The sequence below is a fragment of the Oncorhynchus tshawytscha genome, linkage group LG06 (assembly GCF_018296145.1).
Source record: "Oncorhynchus tshawytscha isolate Ot180627B linkage group LG06, Otsh_v2.0, whole genome shotgun sequence".
In the NCBI taxonomy this organism is placed as follows: Eukaryota; Metazoa; Chordata; class Actinopteri; order Salmoniformes; family Salmonidae; genus Oncorhynchus; species Oncorhynchus tshawytscha.
The window spans coordinates 54,415,758-54,439,819 of record NC_056434.1 but is presented as its reverse complement, the minus strand read 5'-3'; the positions used below and the strand labels follow the sequence as shown (position 1 = coordinate 54,439,819).

Here is a 24,062-nt window from a genome sequence, read left to right as displayed (position 1 = left end):
CTCGTCGTAACAAATGGAAGTGCCTCTAATTGTTATTTTTCACTTATGGTGTATGATTGAGACATTGTAGTTATATCACACTGAAAATTAGGCTATGCCCTAGCAGTTCCATACTTAGAGTGATTTTTATTGTTTTCAAGGAAGAAGTAGGACAGGGGGAGATACTATTTGTTATGGCATTGATTGAACTTGAACTCAAGACAAACAACTAGTTTGAACAGTTGCAACAAAAAATAAGCCCAGAATTCTGAAGGAAGTGAAAGAGACTTGAGTAAGACACCTTCTGCCAGATCAGGTTTTAAGATACACTTCCGTGCTGAGTCTCTGGTAGAAACAGTACAGTACGTATCATCCTCCTCTGCTACTCGTGGCAGTTGTGAAAGTGAACATGCTCTAGGAGGGCTATCTATCAGGGGGCCAGGCTTGGCAGAGAAGGTGGGAAGACCATACAAATAGAATGACCAGAACAGACATTCCCATTCATGAAATGCACCATGATGGGTCCTTCCGTTCTAACTAATTCTAATGAACATGGTGAACATGTTCCAGGAGGGCCATGTAACAGGGGGGCGGGAATAGCTGGGGTTGGCAGGTAAAGTGAGCTCTGAAGGGAGCCAGTGCTCTAAAAAACAATTCAATGGGTTTCAGCAATATAGTACATAGGCTAACAGGTGTATTGTCATGCAGTGATAGAATGATAATTGAGATAATGCAAATCATTCATGAATACTTAGTTGGGATAACTTTTTTAAACTTCTTGCTGTAGGCCTACTTCTTCAACATTCCCTGCCTACATGGCTAATCCCTATCTATATCATCTTGCTTATCCAATTTCCTGAATTAAAATGTGATATTGTAACAGATCAGTCTTGATGGCAATATGGCATTAAATAATGCAAAGTTATTTAGGCTAGCTATAGTGTGGATGTAGGGCTGTTTTGTTTAACTATAATGAGTACACAGATAGTGCAACTGCAGGGTAGGCCACACAATATCAGACAAGCTGGCCTGGGGAACAATTTGCGAAAGTCGCCCCCTCTCATTGGCTACTATGTTGGAATATCAATATTCTAGTTATTTGTTACAATGCTTCAAATAATGCAGACAAGCAAATGCAAAAATAATACTATCTATACACTACCATTCAAAAGTTTGTGGTCACTTAGAAATGTATACCGGATAGAATAGAAACTGGAAACACTTATCTCCCTCACTAGTTTTAAGCAACAGCTGTCAGAGCAGCTCACAGATTACTGCACCTGTACATAAGCCCACCTATAATTTAGCCCAAAAAACGACCTCTTTCCCTACTGTATTTATTTTATTTTATTTATTTATTTTGCTCCTTTGCACCCCATTATTTGTATTTCTACTTTGCACATTCTTCCACTGCAAATCTACCATTCCAGTGTTTTACTTGCTATATTGTATTTACTTTGCCACCATGGCCTTTTGCCTTTACCTCCCTTATCTCACCTCATTTGCTCACATCGTATATAGACTTGTTTCTACTGTATTATTGACTGTATGTTTGTTTTACTCCATGTGTAACTCTGTGTCATTGTATGTGTCGAAGTGCTTTGCTTTATCTTGGCCAGGTCACAATTGAAAATGAGAACTTGTTCTCAACTTGCCTACCTGGTTAAATAATGGTGAAATAAAAATAAAAATAAAAAATGTTTAAAAATGCCCATTAAAATAACATCAAATTGATCAGAAATACAGTGTAGACATTGTTAATGATTTTTTTATGGAATATCTAAATAGGTGTACATTATCAGCAACCACCAACTGTGTTCCAATGGCACGTTGTGTTAGCTAATCCAAGTTTATAATTTTATCATCAAGTTTATCATTTTAAAAGGCTAATTGATAACTAGAAAACCCCTTTGCAATTATATTAGCGCAGCTTAAAACTGCTGTACTGATTAAAGAAGCAATAAAACTGGCCTTCTGGACTAGTTGAGTATCTGGAGCATGAGACTTTGTGGGTACGATTACAGGCTCAAAATGGCCAGAAACAAAGCACTTTCTTCTGAAACTCGTCAGTCTATTCTTGTTCTGAGAAATTAAGGCTATTCCATGCGAGAAATTGCCAAAAAACTGAAGATATCGTACAACGCTGTGTACTACTCCCTTCACAGAACAGCACAAACTGGCTCTAACCAGAATAGAAAGAGGAGTGGGAGGCCCCGGTGCACAACTGAGCAAGAGGACAAGTACATTAGAGATTGAGGAACAGTCGCCTCGCCTCACAAGTCCTCAACTGACAGCTTCATTAAATAGTACCCAGTAAAACACCAGTCTCAACGTGAAGAAGCAACTTCGGGATGCTAGCCTTCTAGGCAGAGTTGCAAAGAAAAAGCCATATCTCAGACTAGCCAATAAAAAGACAAGTTTAAGATGGCCAAAAGAACACAGACACTGGACAGAGGAAGATTGGAAAAAAGTGATATTGGCAGACGAATATAAGTTTGAGGTGTTTGGATCACAAAGAAGAACATTCGTGAGACACAGAACAAATGAAAAGATGCAGGAGGAGTGAATCCCCGAGCTGGCAAGGTAAACATCTGTCATTCTGCCCCTGAACAAGACAGTTAACCCACTCTTCCTAGGCCATCATTGAAAAGAAGAATTCAAGAAGAAGTCACTAAACTGACTTTTTGGGAAATAAAGACAGATTTTATCTAACAAAATGACACTACATGTTATAGCTGGGACCCTTTGGATGACAAATCAGAGGAAGATTTTCAAAAAGTAAGTGAATATTTCATCGCTATTTGTGAATTTATGAAACCTGTGCCCTTGGAAAAATATGTTAATGTGGGACGCCTTCCTCAAACAATCGAATGGCATGCTTTTGCTGTAAAGCCTACTTTAAATCGGACAGTGAAGTTAGATTTACAAGAATTTAAGATTTTAACCAATATAAGACACTTGTATGTACCTAAATGTTTAATATCCATACTTTTTATGATTATTTATTTGAATTGCGCGCCTTCCAGTTTCACAGGAAGTTGTCAAGCTAGCGGGATGCCTGGCCTTAAGAAGTTTTAACATGTGTAAATATAAGATTCAACAACTGAGACATAAACTGAACAAGTTCAACAGACATGTGACTAACATAAATTGAATAATGTGTCCCTGAACAAAGGGGGGGATCAAAATCAAAAGTAACATACAGTATCTGGTATGGCCACCAGCTGCATTAAGTACTGCAGTGCATCTCCTCCTCATGGACTGCACCAGTTCTTGCTGTGAGATGTTACCCCACTCTTCCACCAAGGCACCTGCAAGTTCCCGGACAATTATGGGGGGAAAGGCCCTAGCCCTCACCCTCCGATCCAACAGGTCCCAGACGTGCTCAATGGGATTGAGATCTGGGCTCTTCGCTGGCCATGGCAGAACACTGACATTCCTGTCTTGCAGGAAATCATGCACAAATGAGCAGTATGGCTGTTGGCATTGTCATGCTGGAGGGTCATGTCAGGATGAGCCTGCAGGAAGGGTACCACACGAGGGAGGAAGTTGCCTTCCCTGTAACGCACAGCATTGAGATTGCCTGCAATGACAACAAGCTTAGTCCGACGATGCTGTGACACACTGCCCCAAACCATGACGGACCCTCCACCTCCAAATCGATCCCGCTCCAGAGTACAGGCCTTGGTGTAACACTCATTCCTTCGACGATAAACTCTCATCCGACCATCACCCCTGGTGAGACAAAAACGCAACTGGTCAGTGAAGAGCACTTTTTGCCAGTCCTGTCTGGTCCAGCGACGGAGGGTTTGTGCCCATAGGCGACGTTGTTGCCGGTGATGTCAAAAAGTAAGAGAATATTTCATCAATATCCTCAGGTGTTGTTACATGTGGTGTGCCACTGTGTGAGGATGATCAGCTGTCGGTCCTGTCTCCCTGTAGCGCTGTCTTCGGCGTCTCACAGTATGGACATCGCAATTTATTGCCCTGGCCACATCTGCAGTCCTCATGCCTACTTGCAGCATGCCTAAGGCACGTTCACGCAGATGAGGCATCTTTCTTTTGGTGCTTTCAGAGTCAGTAGAAAGGCCCCTTTAGTGTCCTAAATTTTCATTACTGTGACCATAATTGCCTTAAAGCTGTTAGTGTCTTAACGACCATTCCACAGGTGCATGTTCATTAATTGTTTATGGTTCATTGAACAAACATGGGAAACAGTGTTTAAACCTTTTACAATGAAGATCTGTGATGTTATTTGGATTTTTACGAATTATCTTTGAAAGTCAGGGTCCTGAAAAAGGGACGTTTCTTTTTTTGCTGAGTTTATATGGTGGGTCAATGAAGGTTGAATAGGAGCCAGGAGTCTTTGGGAGGTGCTGATTAGAGGAGAGGCAATCACATGATTGCAGTCACTGATTATGGTGGAGAGCTGGTCAGGTCACATTAAGGAAGAAGGAACAGTTTGTTTCCCGCATTACTTAAATTCCTCCCTAGTAATAAAGATGTAATGTTTAGAGAGAAGGAGGAGACCACCCAAATTGAGGTATATATACTACCACTGGTGGAAATATGTATTTGTCTTATGCAGCTGTATGACCCAATGGGTGAATTAACTTGGTTTAAGCTTTACTAATCGTCAATAGGTTCATTTAGAACCTAACACATCTTAAGATAGCTAGGTGGGACAGCCTCATATCATAGGCATATCATTTGTTTTTATCCTCAATAAAGTAGCTATTAGTAGAGTCAGAGCTAGAAGGGTGGGTGGGGTGGGTCAAGTGCAAGTGTTCTATTTTTTTTATTTTTTATTCTATTACATTTTGGGGGTGGGGTAGAAATGAGGAGGAAGATTATTTAAGATACTGTTTAAAGAGGTAGGGTTTCAGATGTTTTCAAAAAATGGGCAGGGACTTTGCTGTCTTAGTTTCGGGGGGAAACTGGTTCAACCATTGGGGTGCCAGGACAGAGAAGAGCTTGAACTGGGCTGAAAGAGAGCTGCCCTACTCTATGGGTGGAAGGGCCAAGACCTGAGGTGGTAGAACGGAGTGCTCGGGTTGGGGTGTAGGGTTTGAGCATAGCCTGAAGGTAGGGAGAGGCAGTTCCTATTAATGTCCCTTAGGTAAGCCCCATGGTATTGTAGTGGATGCGAGCTTCCACTGGAAGCCATTGGAATGTGCAGAGGAGCAAGGTAACATGAGAGATATTGGGAAGGTTGAAAACCAGGCGGGGTGCTGCGTACCTGCAAGAGCGGGTCACATCTTTGGTGTTTGAAGAGAACAACAGGGTGTTGTCCAGGGTCACGCAGCACTCTGGGAGGGCAACACTGTAGAGTTCTCAACCGTGATGGAGAGGTCTTTGAGAGGGCAGGCTTTTCCAGTGAGGAGGAGCTGTTTCGTCTTGTCAAGATTGAGCTTGAGGTGGTGGGCCGACATCCAAGTTGAGATATCTGCCAGGCACGAAGAGATGAGTGTCACCACCTGTGTGTCAGAAGGGGGGAAAGAGAATAGTACTTGAGTGTTATCCGCATAGCAATGATAGGAGAGACCATATGACGGAGCTGAGTGATTTGGTGTATAGAGAAGATGAGAGGGCCTAGAACCGAGCCCTGGGGGACACCAGTACTAGTAAGAATACGTGGTTCAGACACAGACCCTCTCCACGTCACCGGATAGGATTGGCCTGCCAGGTAGGATGCAATCCAAGAGTGTTCATAGCCTGAGACACCCAGCCCTGAGAGGGTGGAGAGGAGGATCTGATGGTTCACGGTGTCGAAGGTAGCGGATAGATCTAGGAGGAAAGTCAGGTTTGATAGTGCGGAGAGCCTCCATGACACAAAGAAGAGCAGTCTCGGTTGAGTGACCCGTCTTGAAGCCTGACTGGTTACGATCGTTCTGAGATAGATAATGAGAAAGTTGAAAGAGACACCACACTCAAGTGTTTTGACGTCAGATGAGTCGAGGAGGGGAGCAGTTCGGGACATTTTGAAGTCAGAGGGGACGCAGCCAGTGGTCAGGGATGAGTTGGTGAGGGAAGTGAGAAGGTCTCCAGAGATGGTCTGGAGAAGGGATGGGGGGGTGGGGTTGAGCAGGCAGGTTTTTAGGCGGCCAGACCTCATTAGTCGCAGGATGTCATCTGGAGAGAGAGGGGAGAAAAAGGTCAAGGCGTAGGGTAGTTCTGTGTGAATGAGACCAGTGGACTGGTTATATACACTCAGAAAAGAGAAACCACTCCCCCTCCAATACAGCCACTGATTATCAAAACATGTCATAAATTGGCCTGCCCCTTGATCCTGGTTGATGTGTCAACAACTATCTACATAATTATGAGCAGTCAGCAGTTCACACAACAAGTAGGCCACTGGGAAGACAGGCAAAAGGACAGTACTAGACCACAACAGATAAAGAAAAATGATACTTATTACTCCTGGAGATATCAGGAGTCCTCTAGCTATATAATGTTTTGTATATTATAGTAAGAATATAACAGAATAAAATACAAATAATATTTTTCCCACACAGAAACGGGAACCACACAGGAACCGACAAAAAAAGTGATATTTTGAAACAGAGCCCAAGCCCATGCTTTTTTGATCCACGTTTAATCTCTTCCCTGCCCCACTCTACTTTCTTAGGGAGCAGTTGTAGGGTCTTATCTTCACCAAAAATCTATATTTTCAAAAGCATGTGCTTTTGGAGTTGCCTATACGTGATCGTGCAAAATAATCTTGATTTAAGATACATTATTGCATGCTAAATGTTTCAGATCAGTGATAGATGAGCAAACAAATATTTATTACATTTTTTTATTTAACCTTTATTTAACTAGGCAGGTCAGTTAAGAACAAATTCTTATTTAACAATGACGGCCTACTGGGGAAAAGTGGGTTAAATGCCTTGTTCAGGGGCAAAAAGACTGATTTTTACCTTGTCAGCTCAGGGATTCAATCCAGCAACCTTTTGGTTACCGGCCCAACACTCTAACCACTAGCTACTTGCCGCCCCACAATATATAATATATAAGCTATACCACCTCCACTTATTTGCCCAGCCAGAAACAGATTAACCAAATAGCCTATAAGGATGGAGATTCAGAAGAGCAAAATAATCCACTTGTTGAACTACATAACATGGCCAAGTGTTCTAATCAACGAGCCAACTAGAGAAGATGATCATGAGTAGCACTCACCTCAACTTAGCTAACATTTCCCCTGCCTATTTGCAGCCTAACCAATATCCAAATGGAGATTATCCAAACGGAGATACAGTGAAAAAGAAAATATAACATTGATTGATTTATCTAGACGAGTCCCCACACTTGTCTCAAATCAGTGCGATGGCGCTGTCCCAATCAAAATGGTGCTGAAATTATAATCTAATTGACCACATGCGGGTAGGCTATTGCTTCAAATGTATTACAAGGATTGGATGACTTTGGGAGTTTCAGGAAGCAACCATTTCATACATGCCTTCAATTGCATTAGTCTGCTTTATTCCAATATTTTTGTCATTCAGTGAGATTTATTCCCATAGTAATTATTTATGGATCCATCCAGTTGAGGTTAGTAAGAAAGAAAACAGTGCATGCTTAGTGGTGGGTTAAGTGAAGAGATTGGTGAAGTGACATGCCCTGCAAAGTCTAGAAATGCCAGGACGATGTTAATAGGGCACTGCTTTACAACCATCAAGTTTAAAAGTGTAGTGGACTCCAATCAAGGATGATCAATGGAAACAGGATGCACCTGAGCTCAATTTCGAGTCCCATAGCAAAGGGGCTGAATAGTTATGTAAATAAGGTATCTGTTTTTTATTTGTAATACATTTGAAAACATTTCTAAAAACCTGATTTTACTTTGTCATTATGGGGTATTGTGTGTAGATTGATGAGGATCTTTATATTTCATCCATTTTAGAATAACTTAACAAAATGTGTAAAAAGTAAAGGGGTCTGAATACTTTACGAATGCACTGTATATCTGTTTAAAGTGATATTTAGTTTCCCGACACAGGAACAAGCCAATCTATCAGAATATATCAAGAAGTACCAGAAATTGCTTTTTGTCTAGACAGAAAAAGTCAGATATTGCAGGATTTGTTTTTACATAGTTACTGTACTTTGCCTTTTTAGGGCAGTATTGTCCAAAAAAATGAATGACTTGCATTAACATGTGGTTTTGTATATGCATTTTAGTTTGTTTGGCATTTGGCAATGTGAAACCAGCCGGACCAAAATCATTTTAAATCTATGTCACAAATAATCTAACTCTCATTCGAAATATAGCAAACAAACTTGTTTGTAGAGCCTTTATCTTAAAATATTATTTCTGAATTGTAAAACAATGGTACTGCTGGTGGCTATTTTCAAAGATGTTTGCCACAGCGCCAAATCTGTGGTGGCTCGATATCTAAATCATTTCAGGGTAGATAAATCTACCTCTGTGCCAAATTTGGTGTGTTTTTCTCTAAAAAGGCCTTCAGAACTTTAACATTGTATTACCAACAGTGGCCATTGTGTAAGATGCTATGGCCCCAAGGTGCTATATCTGTGGTGGCTCCTAATTTAAGTCTTTTCAGGGTCCAACATTCTCTCTGTGCCAAATTTGGAGCCTTAATCTTAAAAACAGTCCTTCTGAATTGACAAAAAAATGCTGCCACACCACCAGGGGCCAAGTCTGGAGTGGCTCCAAATCAACATATTTTCAGGGTACATAAATCAACCAAATTTGGTGCTTTTATCACAGAATGAATGATTGTTTTGCTAAGCTGCCCCACTATAAAACATGCCCTCTTGGCATCCGCTTTTGCCATTTTACTGTACCCATCCTTGAGGTCAGGATTTAAAATGGGAGAGTTTGTGATTTAGGATGCTGCAGACAGCCTTTATGGGGTGATCAGATCACACTGTACTGTGCTAGTCAGGGAATGTATCAGTGAGGTGAAAGCTCCACATCCACATTACCCTGGGTCACTCAGTCGCCCACAAACACCAGCACACACATGCACCAGACGCACACGCACAGAAGCACACACACCAGGGGAGTTGGGGAATATAACATAACAGTAAAGCCTTTGTTATTAAACCCTGACCTGTCTGGACTTATAAAACAGAAAACTAAAATGAACAGAAAACAGACAAGAGAAAAGCTCTTGTAAACATAGATTTGTAGATTTATTATTTGTAAAGTTGAACACAATAGAAACATCCAGAGGGGTGAACAGGAGCAAACCACACGCTCAAATACAGAATAGCATTCCTTTCTTTAGCAGGTTAATCCATTCTCTTCAGAGTACCATTTGCCTCTCAAAAAAACTAAGAAATCGAGGACAATGAAGGCAGTAAGAAGTAGCCTAGCCTACAGATGCAGTGCATAAATACAAGAGGCTGCAATGAATCACTGCAGGAGAAATTCTAGCACCACTAGACCCTCTGGAAGATTCCCTTTTAGCCCAAAGCAGTGCAGAGGACACATGTATGCAGTAAAGTGCATTACACACCTGGAGCAGTGTGTTGTAGTGAACTTCAACATCCTGATCCTCTTCCTTCTTCACCGGGCCATGCATGAAAACACACCAGTTCACATGCAGTAAGTATACGGACACTAGTGACTATCCTTTCCAGCTATCTTGCAGTAAGTATCCTCTATCTATCCGTAAGCTTCTGCCTCGCACTCCAATGTATCTGTGGAGCCTATAGCCTAGGCTACTCTCTCGGGCTCAAACTTCTGAGTGTGAACCTGTGAGAGGAACTCCCTCTGACCCCAGTCTCCAGCAGACTTTCCCTCTCTCCTGCCCTGCATACCCTGCCAGCTCCGGTCATCCAGTCATGGCCTGATCCCATGGACATGCCGGCTCCCAACCACCCACCCACCCTGCTGCTGCTGATGGACCAATTAGAGTCCTCTCCACTACACAGAGTAGTCCCCATAGAAATATAATTAGGCTACTTAATTCCATTGACTTGAATGGGGATGTCCTGTAATTATATTTCTATGGAAGTCCTTCCTGTCTCTTCCTTTCCTTCCACACAAACATGATTGGCGCACCACCGGTACATTGTAGGGAGAGAGCACCACACAGTGCAGGCAGAGGAGAGCAGAGACAAGAGTCATCTTCAATTATCAGCAATTACAGAGAGACAGTCCAGTCTGATTCAGAGGGCCTGCGGGCTGGGTTGTTGTCCAAGGGAATCACTCAGTATTACTAGTTCAGATGCTCTTCATTGTCAGCTGCTGCCTGTCATAAATCCAGACTTAATTTAAATGACCGTAATTTGTATTGATAGCAGCCTGTGAAAGTGAGTACAGTGAGTTAGCTCCTGGTTGAGAACCTGCTAAGAACCTGCTAAGTAACACCCTATCTGATAATGGCATTATTAAGACATTAGATTAAATAAATACATTAGGGCTAGGCTAACCCACGCTCATTTGATCTGAGTTACATCATCAGAGACAGGTTCCATCAGTACCTAACTCTCTAGGGGGATGGCTTTGAGGCCATAGGCCTGACATTCTAGTGGCAATGTGTTTAGGAACCCAAGTACATGCTACTGAGAATAAAATTAAATATAACTTTATTGTCCAAGTGTGGCACCCTGTGTGGTGTGACCAGGGAGTGCCTGCATTCTCCACCATCTGTGGGACGATCACAGAAGATGGAGACAGAACATACTCTGAACTGTCTGTCTGAAGGGTCAGAAGACGGGTCAAAATCTGCAAAACCACTTGAGCTGCTTTTAAATACAGGCCTAGTAGTCAGACAAAAACAGAAAACAGGCTAGCTCCAGTCCACAGTGATGCATGCAGCCCAAAAATAATACTGGCTTTAAACATAGGCTGACTTTAAACTACATGTTCTGAAGTAGAGACAATGGTAAATCGTGAAATAGGGGGTTTCATTTTCAGTTTAGCCTGGAGTGAAGCCTTTGCCCTAGCTGCTAGTCTGTAATTATTGCAAGCATTGTTGGCAGGAGGAGCGTTGTGTGAGGCCTCAGGACAGATTAACGGTACCATTTGCCTCTGTCCCAAATGGGCCCAGTTCAAAAGTAGTCTTACGTAGTCTGTTTAGGAAAAACATTCCTTATTTCCTCAACCCTTGCTCTTTTTACATGACACATGTATGCATCACATGTACGTGACCGATAGAGAATGACCTACAGTATAATATATCATAATCACATCATTAAATTGGATATAACAAACTCTGAACACTAACACATGACAGCAAGGACAAATAAACTTGAAATGGGGGAATGTTTAGTGGTTGCCCAGGAGGGAAAGGGGAAGTCAGATGTGTGGAATAAATTTGCCAAGATGTGAAAAATACTGGAGATCAAATAAAGATCCTCTGTGGAGATGGGAGTAACTTCCAGAAGGACAACCATCTCTGCAGCACTCCACCAATCAGGCCTTTATAGTAGTGTGGATAGACGAAAGCCTATACTCAGTAAAAGAAACATGACAGCCCGCTTGGAGTTTGCCAAAGGCACTGAAAGGACTTTCAGACCATGAGAAAAAAGATGATCTGGTCTGATGAAACCAAGATTGAACTCTTTGGCCTGAATGCCAAGTGTCATGTTTGGAGGAAATCTGGCACCATCCCTACGGTGAAGCATGGTGGTGGCAGCATCATGCTGTGGGGATGTTTTCAGCGGCAGGTACTGGGAGACTAGTCAGGCACCCTCATAGATATCATCCTGACCAACCTGCCCTCTAATACACCTCTGCTGTCTTCAACCAGGATCTCAGCGATCACTGCCTCATTGCCTGCATCCGTAATGGGTCTGCGGTCAAACAATCACTCCTCATCACTGTCAAACGCTTCCTAAAACACTTCAGCGAGCAGGCCTTTCTAATAGACCTGGCACAGGAATCCTAAAGGATATTGACCTCATTCCTTCAGTAGAGGATGCTTGGTTATTCTTTAAAATTAATTTCCTCACCATCTTAAATAAGCATGCCCCATTCAAAAAATGTAGAACCAGGAATAGATATAGCCATTGGTTCACTCCAGACCTGACTGCCAGCACAAAAGCATCCTGTGGCGTACTGCATTAGCATCGAATAGCCCCCACGATATGAAACTTTTTAGGAACCAATATACACAGGCAGTTAGGAAAGCAAAGGCTAGCTTTTTCAAACAGAAATTTGTATCCTGTAGCACAAACTCCCCAAAATCCTGGGACACTGTAGTCCATGGAGAGTAAGAGCACCTCCTCCCAGCTGCCCACTGTACTGAGGCTAGGAAACACTGTCACCACCAATAAATCCACAATAATTGAGAATTTCAATAAGCATTTTTCTACTGCTGGGCTTGCTTTCCACCTGGCTACCCCTACCCCGGGCAACAGCCCTGCACCCCCCACAGCAATTTGCCCAAAACTCCCCCATTTCTCCTTCACCCAAATCCAGATAGCAGATGTTCTGAAAGAGTTGCAAAATCTGGACCCCTACAAATCAGCTGGGCTAGACAATCTGGACCCTCTCTTTCTAAAATGATCCGCCGCAATTGTTGCAACCCCTATTACTAGCCTGTTCAACCTCTCTTTAGTATCGTCTGAGATCGCCAAAGATTGGAAAGCTGCCATGGTCATCCCCCTCTTCAAAGGGGGAGACACTCTAGACCCAAACTGTTACAGACCTATATCTATTCTACCCTGCCTTTCTAAGCTTTTCAAAAGCCAAGTTAACAAACAGATCACCGACCATTTCGTATCCCATCGTACCTTCTCCGCTATGCAATCTGGTTTCCGAGCTGGTCATGGGTGCACCTCAGCCACACTCAAATACATTAGCATGTTTAATACATTTGTTTCAATTAATAGAGCATATGCTTTGAAAACTGGTCTGTTGGGCAAATATGCAGTTTTGGGAAAATTCTCATATCACTTTTCTCAATTTGTCACATACAATGATTTTGTATGGCTGTTGAAATGTGCAGAACATTAATCAGCTATGCCTGCCCCATATGTAAGGCCCTCTTTGACTTTCTTGACTGTGTCATGGGACCTGCGCTTACACTTGGCACACTCTATTGAAGCAGCATCAGTTCTCACAACTCCTCTCTGATTGCTTCCAGTGTCACCAAAGTGCTGTCAAGCCACAATTTGTTCATCGCATTTGATATAGCAGCTCCATTAAACGTGGCGTCTGCCATACAGGCTGCTCCGTCAATGAGGCTTTTGCCCACCAAGACAGTTTTGAGGCATCGCGAACATATTACAGAGTTCAGACATTCATATGAATTCTGGGTTCCTCCGTGCTACATTATTTTGAGGAGGTTATCATTTGATATCCTATAATATACATGTACCATTTTCTGTGCAACCCCTCTATTAAAAAATGTATGGCCTCCAAGTTTTTATTGACAGGGTGGATCTTCACCATTTTCTATGGCTCGCTTGAACCAGCACCAATGCACACATCTATCCTGTAGTTGGAAGTGAATCCTCTCTTAGGCCAAGTGCCATCGAAGGATACATTAATGTCTATGATGCATTCCTCATCCTCCTTCAGCAACACTGCTATGTCTGGTTCTATATCTGCGTATGCTCTCCTAATTATCTTTGTAGCACTCCCCAGGCTGTAGCCCTCTCTGAATCTCTGCAACTAAAGTGTGGGGGAAAAGTACTTATTATGTCTGTCGACATTAGTCATAACTGCAGGACTAAATATCAGCATGTTACCCTATGTAAATATTAGCATATCAGCATGTATTTACTTTATGTAAAGATAATTTCTCAGTAATCACAGTAGTCTACAGCCCTGTAGGCCTATGTGACAGTCTCATTGTATGTATGTATGTTTTCCTATCACTCTGTTTAATTAACTTTGAATACTTTTGCTGGAGCAAGGAAATACATCTTTTTTTTATACACATCAAGTCACCTGACAATAATGGGCCACTCTCTCCTTTTATTTGCCTGTCACTCTCCTGCCATGTCTCTGATGTGAGCTGAGACGCAAATCCCTTTGCTTATATTCTTTAGAGCTGCATAACCAAGTCCAAGTTCATGGGCTGGAGGAACCATCCAAACATTTATATCAAATGCCACATCTCCCCTGGAGCACTCCTGGAGAAAGTGTAAACACTCCTCCTAAATTCATCACGATCACCTTCAGTCTGCACATTCTATCACGACAGAACTACAGAATCACTGGTTGGTGGGGTGTACGGTGATTTTCAGTCCAGTGTTTAGACACTGGCAAATCAAATCATGTACAAGTTGGTTTATTTGTGACGCGGAATAAAAGCCACTTGTTGGCTGTCTGCTGTCTAGTTGATCTCTGCTAGTTGTCATCTTGCTGTTTGAATGAATGCTTATGAGCCTGCTGGTGCCTACCATCGCTCAGTCAGACTGCTCTATCAAATCATAGAATTAATTATAACATAATAACACACAGAAATACGAGACTTAGGTCATTAATATGGTCGAATCCGGAAACTATCATTTCGAAAACAAAACGTTTATTCTTTCAGTGAAATACGGAACCGTTCCGTATTTTATCTAATGGATGGCATCCCTAAGTCTAAATATTGCTGTTACATTGCACAACCTTCAATGTTATGTCATAATTACGTAAAATTCTGGCAAATTAGTTTGCAATGAGCCAGGTGGCCCAAACTGTTGCATATACCCTGACTCTGCGTGCAATGAGAAAGAGAAGTGACACAATTTCACCTGGTTAATATTGCCTGCTAACCTGGATTTATTTTAGCTAAATATGCAGGTTTAAAAATATATACTTCTGTGTATTGATTTTAAGAAAGGCATTGATGTTAGGGTTAGGTACACGTTGGAGCAACGACAGTCTTTTTTCGCGAACGCGCACCGCACAGATTATATGCAACGCAGGACATACTAGATAAACTAGTAAGATCATCAACCATGTGTAGTTATAACTAGTGATTATGATTGATTGATTGATCGTTTTTTTATAAGATAAGTTTAATGCTAGCTAGCAACTTACCTTGGCTTCTTACTGCATTCGTGTAACAGGCTGGCTCCTTGTGAGGCAGGTGGTTAGAGCGTTGGAAATTAACCGTAAGGTTGTAAGATTGAATCCCTGAGCTGACAAGGTAAAAATCTGTCGTTCTGCCCCTGAACAAGGCAGTTAACCCACCGTTCCTAGGCCGTCGTTGAACATAAGAATGGTGTTATTTACTGACTTGCCTACTTAAATAAAGTTGTAAAAAAATAATGTATTAAAAAAAAAGATTTGTTTTAAAAATCGGCAAAATCGGCGTCCAAAAACACAGATTTCCGATTGTTATGAAAACTTGAAATCGGCCCTAATTAATAGGCCATTCCGATTAATTGGTCGACTTCTAATTGCCATGCTGGAGTGTCAGGTCAGGATGAGCCTACAGGAAGGGTACCACATGAGGGAGGAGGATGTCTTCCCTGTAACGCACAGCATTGAGATTACCTGCAATGACAACAAGCTCAGTCCAATGATACTGTGACACACCGCCCCAGACCATGTTTGATCCTCCACCTCCCGCTCCAGAGTACAGGCCTCGGTGTAACGCTCATTCTGTTGATGATAAACACGAATCCGACCATCACCCCTGGTGAGACAAGTGAAGATCACTTTTTTGCCAGTCCTGTCTGGTCCAGCAACGGTGGGTTTGTGTCCATAGGTGACGTTGTTGCGGTGATGTCTGGTGAGGCCCTGCCTTACAACAGACCTACAAGCCCTCAGTCCAGCCTCTCTCAGCTTATTGCAGACAGTCTGAGCACTGATGGAGGGATTGTGCGTTCCTGGTGTAACTCGGGCAGTTGTTGTTGCCATCCTGTACCTGTCCTGCAGGTGTGATGTTCGTATGTACCAATCCTGTGCAGGTGCTGTTACATGTGGCTGCCACTGCGAGGACGATCAGCTGTCCATCCTGCCTCCCTGTAGCGCTGTCTTAGGCGTCTCACATTGCAATTTATTGGTCACATCTGCACTCCTCATGCCTCCTTGCAGCATGCCTAAGGCACGTTCACGCAGATGAGCAGTGACCCTGGGCATCTTTCTTTTGGTGTTTTTCAGAGTCAGTAGAAAGGCCTCTCCAGTGTCCTAAATTTTCAAAACTGTGACCTTAATTGCCTTAATGTCTTAACAGCCATTCCACAGGTGCATGTTCATTAATTGTTTATGGTTCATTGAACAAGCATGGGAAACAGTGTTGAAACCTTTTACAATGAGGATCTGTGAAGTTATTTGCATTTTTACGAAGTATCTTTGAAAGACAGGGTCCTGAAAAAGAGTTTACATTATTGCCAATATAATTGTACATTTTATGAAAGTATGGAAGTTGTATGCAAAATATCCCAATATATGAATATTGACAGATGCATGCAATATCTAAAAATGTTCCTGTGATGCCTGGGCTTAAGCTCTGAAGACTGAGCTGCCTCATGCTAGCCATGTGAAAAACAACAACATAGGACATGTTCTTAATGTTTTGGTATTTAGCCATGTTTTATCGATTCCAGGGCTGTAGCTAGTGAATTTCTGGTAGTTGTCACTTGAAAGGAAAAACATCCATCACAAATTCACCCTTGCCACAGCGCTGCCTCTCGCCCCAAGCACTTCCTCAGTGAACGGTCCTTGCTATTTGGGATCCTTGGGACATCCCTACACCATTGACATTTAAAATGGTTAAGGTAAGTGTTAAGCTTAGGCTTTAGAGTAGGGACATCCCAAGGATTGACAGAGCTAGTTGGTTGGTTTTGTAGTTTTCTATTCAATGCCATTACAGTAGCCATTGACTTAGGACTCCATTTGCAGTTCCTATGCCTTCCACTAGATGTCAACAGTCTTTAGAAATTGTTTCAGGCTTGTAATTCTTATATATGAGGGAGTAAGACCAGTCTGAACGAGTGGACCCTAACGTGACGTGAGTTTTTTCAGGCGCATGTGCATTTCTTGTTTACCTTTTATATTGACGACGTTATTGTCCTGTTGAAATATTATAGATCATTTAGGCTAAAAAACAACCTGAGGATTGAATATAAACATTGTTTGACATGTTTCTATGAACTTCACGGATACAATTTGGATTTTTTTGTCTGATTGTTTTGACTGAGTTTGAGCCTGTGGATTACTGAAGAAAATGCGCTAACAAAACAGAGGTTTTTGGATACAAAGAGACTTCATCGAACAAAAGGAACATTTATTGAGTAAATGAATGTCTTCTGATTGCCACCATATGAAGATCAAAGGTAAGGGATTAAATTGATCTCTATTTCTGAGTTTTTTAAAGCTTCTGCTTGGCTGGTTACTGTTTGTAATAATTTGTCAACTGGACTATGTTCTGGGCTAGGTATGTTCTGGGCTAGGTATGCTTTCGCCAAAAAGCATTTTATAAATATGACACTGTGGTTGGTTTAACAAGAAGTTAATCTTTAACCTATGTAAAATATGTTTTGTTTTCTGAATTTTTATAATGAGCATTTCTGTAATTAAATTTGGCGCTCTGCAACCTCACTGGATGTTGGCCAGATGGGACACTAGCGTCCCACATACCCTAGAGAGGTTAATGGCTGTAACGTTACCACAGAGTTTAACATTCTTAGCACAGGACTTGCTTTACATTTGGGCATAGCATCCACTGTGTCATGACACCCAACCATGAATATTCATGTAAACATATATGTGACTCGTTTCAGGAAACTATGCATATGTTGCGCATCACTACTTCACAGGAGAGCCATTTGAACATAAACCTTGGCAGAAACCTTGGCAGAAATCAGTGGAATTAGAGTGTGAAAGCTAAGGAGATGGAAAAAAATCTGCCGTTTGATTGCAAATATGCAGATGGAGTCGAAAAGAAAACACACAGATATAAAAAACCTGTCTCCGGATTACATCTTCAAATTAAGGGCAAACATGGCATCCGTGACAGAGAGAGAAGCGTCCATCCATGTGTATGGGTAAGATAGTCTAGCTAGATACATTTTCAGATATTACACATTTCTCATTTAGTCAGAAAGTATTTTCATTTCAAATTAAAATGTACTGCTAGCTAGCAAGCTAACATTAGCTGGCTGGCTCGCTACCTAATGTTATGTGTATGATCTGTAAAGTTATATTATTTGTATCTCAGAGCCATTTGCATTGCTAGTTATAGCCTAATGTTAGCTAGCTACCATTGAACCTGGTTGGGTAGCTACCTGCAGATTCATGCAGGGTAGTAACGTTATTAGTTGGGATTATGGTTAATTGTTTAGCTAGCTAACTACATGTCGAAACAAAAGACTCTGCTATGCAAGTAACCATTTTAATAAAATGTTCATGATGTCACTGCAACAACTGTCAATAGACATAGCTGGTAAATTCTCTCTGGCTATCTACTCCGATTTCAGAGCACTCTCGTCTGAGTGTGCCAGAGTGCAGAATAATTGACACATTTATGAACGCTCAACACCCTTTGAATATGGCCAGTGTCAGTAAACGTGGCAAAAAAAAATGTAATTAAATCGTTGCCAGCAGCACAGTTGCAGTCACCAATGCTCTGGATAACATAAAAAAACACTCAGTTAGTTCACAGTGGTTCACTCTCCTCTCCGACTGGTGTAGTTCTGTTGGGTGATAGTGTTTAGTCTTGCTGTAGCGTGCCAAGGCAATGTAGATTATAGCCATGTAAAGTGAGCCTTATTCAAGATAAATAATTAAATATAGAAAAAACGTAATATTCTATGAAGAACATATTCTTTTCAGAGCGTTTTCTCTGCATCTTATATCACTCCTTTTTGGTGGATTAAATGCGATATAAATAGCCTACATCAGTAAAAGGCTAATAACAGCCAATAATATCCGTCAACCGCTAAATCAGTCAGACTCTGGGGCGGCAGGGTAGCCTGGTGGTTAGAGCGTTGGACTAGTAACTGTGGAGGTTGCAAGTTCAAACCCCTGAGCTGACAAGGTACAAATCTGTCATTCTGCCCCTGAACAGGCAGTTAACCCACTGTTCCTAGGCTGTCATTGAAAATAAGAATTTGTTCTTAACTGACTTGGCTAGTTAAATACAGTTAAATTAAAACAATAAATCAGTTGGGCTCTAATAGCAATTTATGATTCAAATAGTCATTGGGTTTCCAACTCTATATTTACAAAAACAAGTCATGGCCAAAAAGAAGGACAAGGTCATGTAGTACACTCCTTCATATTAAAGCTTTTTAAACTATTTTAAGGAAAACTTATGATGACACATCTGGCTAAATACAACACACACACACACACACACACACACACACACACACACACACACACACACACACACACACACACACACACACACACACACACACACACACACACACACACACACACACACACACACACACACACACACACACACACACACGACCATGAGGAACTAGTTTCGCGACTATTGCCTCAAATGAAAACAGAGATTTGATGATCAACCAATAACATGTTGCTGACTGGCTGGGCAGGGAGATGGGGGGAGAGAGAGAGAGAGAGAGAGAGAGAGACAGCACTAGAACAGTCTGTGGCAGTCGGCCTCACTCTACTAGAATCTGAAGTCAAATGTCTACTGTTTGCTGATGATCTGGTGCTTCTGTCACCAACCAAGGAGGGTCTACAGCAGCACCTAGATCTTCTGCACAGATTCTGCCAGACCTGGGCCCCAACACTACATCTCAGTAAGACCGAAATAATGGTGTTCCAAAAAAGGTCCAGTCGCCAGGACCACAAATACAAATTCCATCTAGAAACCATTGCCATGGCTCACACAAAACACTATACATATGTTGGCCTAAACATCAGCGCCACAGGTAACTTCCACAAAGCTGTGAACTATCTGAGAGACAAGGCAAGAAGAGCCTTCTATGCCATCAAAAGGAACACAAAATTTGACATACCAATTAGGATCTGGCAAAAAAATACTTGAATCAGTTATATAACCCTTTATAGTTGTGAGGTCTGGGGTCCGTTCACCAACCAAGAATTCACAAAATGGGACAAACACCAAATTGAGACTGCATGCAGAATCCAGAAAAAATATCCTCTGTTTACAATGTAAAACACCAAATAATGCATGCAGAGCAGAATTAGGCCGATACCCGCTAATTATCCAAATTCAGAAAAGAGCTGTTAAATTCTACAACCACCGAAAAGGAAGCGACTCCCAAACCTTCCATAATAAAGATCTTAAGAGAGATGAACCTGGAGAAGAGTCCCCGAAGCAAGCTGGTCCTGGTGCTCTGTTCACAAACAGACCACACAGAGCCCCAGGACAGCAACAAAATTAGACCCAACCAAATCATGAGAAAACAAAAAGATTGGAAAGAATTCACAAAAAAACAGAGCAAATAATGCTATTTGGCCCTAAACAGAGAGTACTCAGTGGCAGAATACCTGACCACTGTGACTGACCCAAACGTAAGGAAATCTTTGACTATGTACAGATTCAGTGAGCATAGCCTTGTTATTGAGAAAGGCTGCCGTATGTGCACACTGCCCACAAAATGAGGTGAAAATTGAGCTGCACTTCTGAATCTCCTGCCAAATGTATGATCATATTAGAGACACATATTTCCCTCAGATTACACAGATCCACAATGAGTTTTATTTTTTTAAGTTTGATAAACTCCCATATCTACTGGGGGAAATACCACAGTGTGCCATCACAGAAGCAAGATTTGTGACGTGCTGCCACAAGAAAAGGACAACCAGTGATGAACAAACACCATTGTAAATACAACCCATATTTATGTTTATTTATGTTCTATTTTGTACTTTAACCATTTTCACAACACTGTACAGTCGTGGCCAAAAGTTTTGAGAATAACACAAATATTAATTTTCACAAAATCTGCTGCCTCAATTTGTATGATGGCAATTTGCATATACTCCAGAATGTTATGAAGAGTGATCAGATGAATTGCAATTAATTGCAAAGTCCTTGGAATCATTGTTCTTCCTCTGTCAATCATGGTTAACTTACAAGAAACACATGCCTTCATCATTGCTTTGCACAAAAAGGGCTTCACATATTGCTGCCAGTAAGATTGCACCTAAATCAACCATTTATCAGATCATCAAGAACTTCAAGGAGAGTGGTTCAATTGTTGTGAAGAAGGCTTCAGGGCGCCCAAGAAAGTCCAGCAAGCGCCAGGACCGTCACCTAAAGTTGATTCAGCTGTGGGATCGGGGCACCACCAGTACAGAGCTTCCTCAGGAATGGCAGCAGGCAGGTGTGAGTGCATCTTCACGCACAGAGAGGCGAAGACTTTTGGAGGATGGCCTGGTGTTAAGAAGGGCACCAAAGAATACACTTCTCTCCAGGGAAAACTTCAGGAACAGACTGATTTCTGCAAAAGGTACAGGGATTGGACTGCTGAGGACTGGGGTATTTTCTCTGATGAATCCCCTTTCCGATTGTTCGGGGCATCCGTATAAAGGCTTGTCCGGAGAAGACAAGGTGAGCGCTACCATCAGTCCTGTGTCGTGCCAACAGTAAAGCATCCTGAGACTATTCATGTGTGGGGTTGCTTCTCAGCCAAGGGAGTTGGCTCACTCACAATTTTGCCTAAGAATACAGCCATGAATAAAGAATGATACCAACACATCCTCCGAGAGCAACTTCTCCCAACCATCCAGGAACAGTTTGGTGACAAACAATGCATTTTCCAGCACGATGGAGAACCTTGACATAAGGCAAAAGTGATAACTAAGTTGCTCGGGGAACAAAACATGGCCAGAAAACTCCCCAGATCTTAATCGCATTGAGAACAATGTGGTCAATCCTTAAAGAGGACAAACAAAATCCCACAAATTCTGACAAACTCCAAGCATTGATTATGCAAGAATAGGCTGCCATCAGTCAGGATGTGGCCCAGTAGTTAATTGACAGCATGCCAGGGCGGATTGCAGAGGTCTTGAAAAAGAAGGGTCAACACTGCAAATATGACTCTTTGCATCATCTTCATGTAATTGTCAATAAAAGCCTTTGACACTTATGAAACGCTTGTAATTATACTTCAGTATCTGACAAAATTATCTAAAGACACTGAAGCAGCAAACTTTGTGAAAATGTATATTTGTATCATTCTCAAAACTTTTGGCCACAACTGACATTTGAAATGTCTTTATTATTTTGGAACTTCTGTGAGTGTCATGTTTACTGTTGATTTTTATTGTTTATTTCACTTTTGTTTAATATCTATTTCACTTGCTTTGGCAATGGTAACATAGGTTTCCCATGCCAATAAAGCCCCTTGAATTGAATTGACAGAGGGTGCAGCCATACTATTAGAGAAGTCCTTTTCAGGTCATTGATCTGAGGCATAGATAGAGAGAGTGGGTGGGAAACTAATGCTGCAATTATGGCCAAATTGACAGTAAATAACAGACAACTTCCTGCTTTTCACAGAGAAAAACAAAAGAAATCATGATTAGGTCATAAAGCTTTGGAATGCAGTCTGGAAAAACTCACTTTTCCCTGTATTCCAAGAGCTCTTGAAAACATATGCTCTATCCATCAATACACTGTAGGTCGAACATTTTGAAAATGGCACAGCAATAACAGCTTTGCTAATTTGCATTTGAGACACAATAATGACATCCCTATGTAATAAAATACAAACAAAATGTAGAAGCAACAGTCACAGCCATTCACCAATGAACTAAACACATTTTGCAACTCACATCAAGAGTTGAACAACATTCAACACATCGACAAAACATAATGCATACTCTACGCAAACAAAGATAACATGTTTTCAAACCTGCAGAGGTCTGGAGTGTTTTCTTATAGTTGTTGTTTTTTTTTGGGGGGGATCTGTACTTTACTTTACTATGTATATTTTAACAACTTCGACTTCACCACATTCCTAGATAAAATAATGTACGTTTTACTCCATTTTCCCTGACACCCAAAAGTAATCGTTACAGTTTGAATACAGGACAGAAAATGGTCCAATTCACACACTTATAAAGAGAACATCCCTGGTCATCCCTTCCCCCTCTGATCCGGCGGACTAACTAAACACAAATGCTTAATTTGTAAATGAGGTCTGTGTTGGAGTGTGCCCCTGGCGATCCGTAAATAAAAAAAATAATAATATAAATGCCTTATATTGCTTAATATAAGGCATTTGAAATTACTAATACTTTAACTTTTACGTTCGATACTTACGTTTATCTATAACCAAATACGTTTAAACTTTCACTCAAATAGTATTTTACTGGGTGACCTTCACTTTTACTTGAGCCATTTTCTATTAAGGTATCTTTACTTTCATCAAGTATGACAATTTGATTCCTTTTCCACCACTGCCAATGCGTGAAAATGACAACATCAAAATCGCTATTACATAATGAACTAGCATCTTACGTCTATCACACACACAATTACGCTAATGTGCTATTCCTATCGAATGCAAACACAAACAGCGCCATAAATAGCCAAACCAGCATTGCAAAATTACACATCTACTTACAATGAAAAGCTTCCACAAAAAATCCAGACAGGTGGTGCAATAATATCTTCGGTCAGTGGGTAATCTATTAGCGAAAAGGAATCTTCTAAACCCTTATCCAGATGCGGAGCAGAACAACAGAACATCAGTTGTTGGTCGGCAGGAGAGAAACAGCAGTGTAGAAGAGTTCAAGGAAAAAAATATAACAAGTGGAAAGATAGTTCGTTGCTATGAAGCGTCTCCTGTGAAGAGCACTACGATGGCACAGAGCTCGCGAGGAAGTAAAGCGACACAGCTGTCAAGATGCCTGGAGCCTTGCTCCCTGCCCACGTACCATGTGGTGTGGTTGCAGCCTGGAGTAAAAATGCTGCTGAAACCTGAGAGGCAGGGTGTGTGACGTCAAGCTCCAGCTCCAGTCTGAGCTCTATTCAAACCAAAGTGGCCAGCGCTCTCTCTCTGTTCTCTCTCTCAGCACAAATCCAAACAAAGGGAAAAGAGAGAGGAGTCAAAGAAAACAGTTACAACAGCATTTACTGTCTCTGTGTGTGCAGGAGCCAGTGAGGGGATGCACAACCTGCATTGAGATAATCACCCTCCTATTCCCTTTAGAATTAAAGCGCACTCCTCTGTATGTCAGTTGCTCCCAGTGGCTC

General features: G+C 41.6%; 1 protein-coding gene across 11 annotated transcripts in view; it reads right to left on the bottom strand.

Moving 5' to 3' along the window:
- The window catches only part of LOC112232337 (pleckstrin homology domain-containing family A member 5), a 111,791-nt gene extending 88,019 nt beyond the window's left edge, over positions 1 to 23,772 (bottom strand). For 6 of the 11 annotated variants that reach the window (XM_042323408.1, XM_042323413.1, XM_042323412.1 and 3 more), the window contains exons 1-2: positions 23,431 to 23,772; positions 5,219 to 5,456 (exon numbers count right to left, since the gene is read on the bottom strand). The gene's annotated coding sequence lies outside the window, so the exon portion shown is untranslated. The remainder of the gene's footprint in view (positions 1 to 5,218; positions 5,457 to 23,430) is intronic. The other 5 variants (XM_042323411.1, XM_042323406.1, XM_042323414.1 and 2 more) reach the window with 2 other exon arrangements.
- Positions 23,773 to 24,062: the final 290 nt, after the last annotated feature.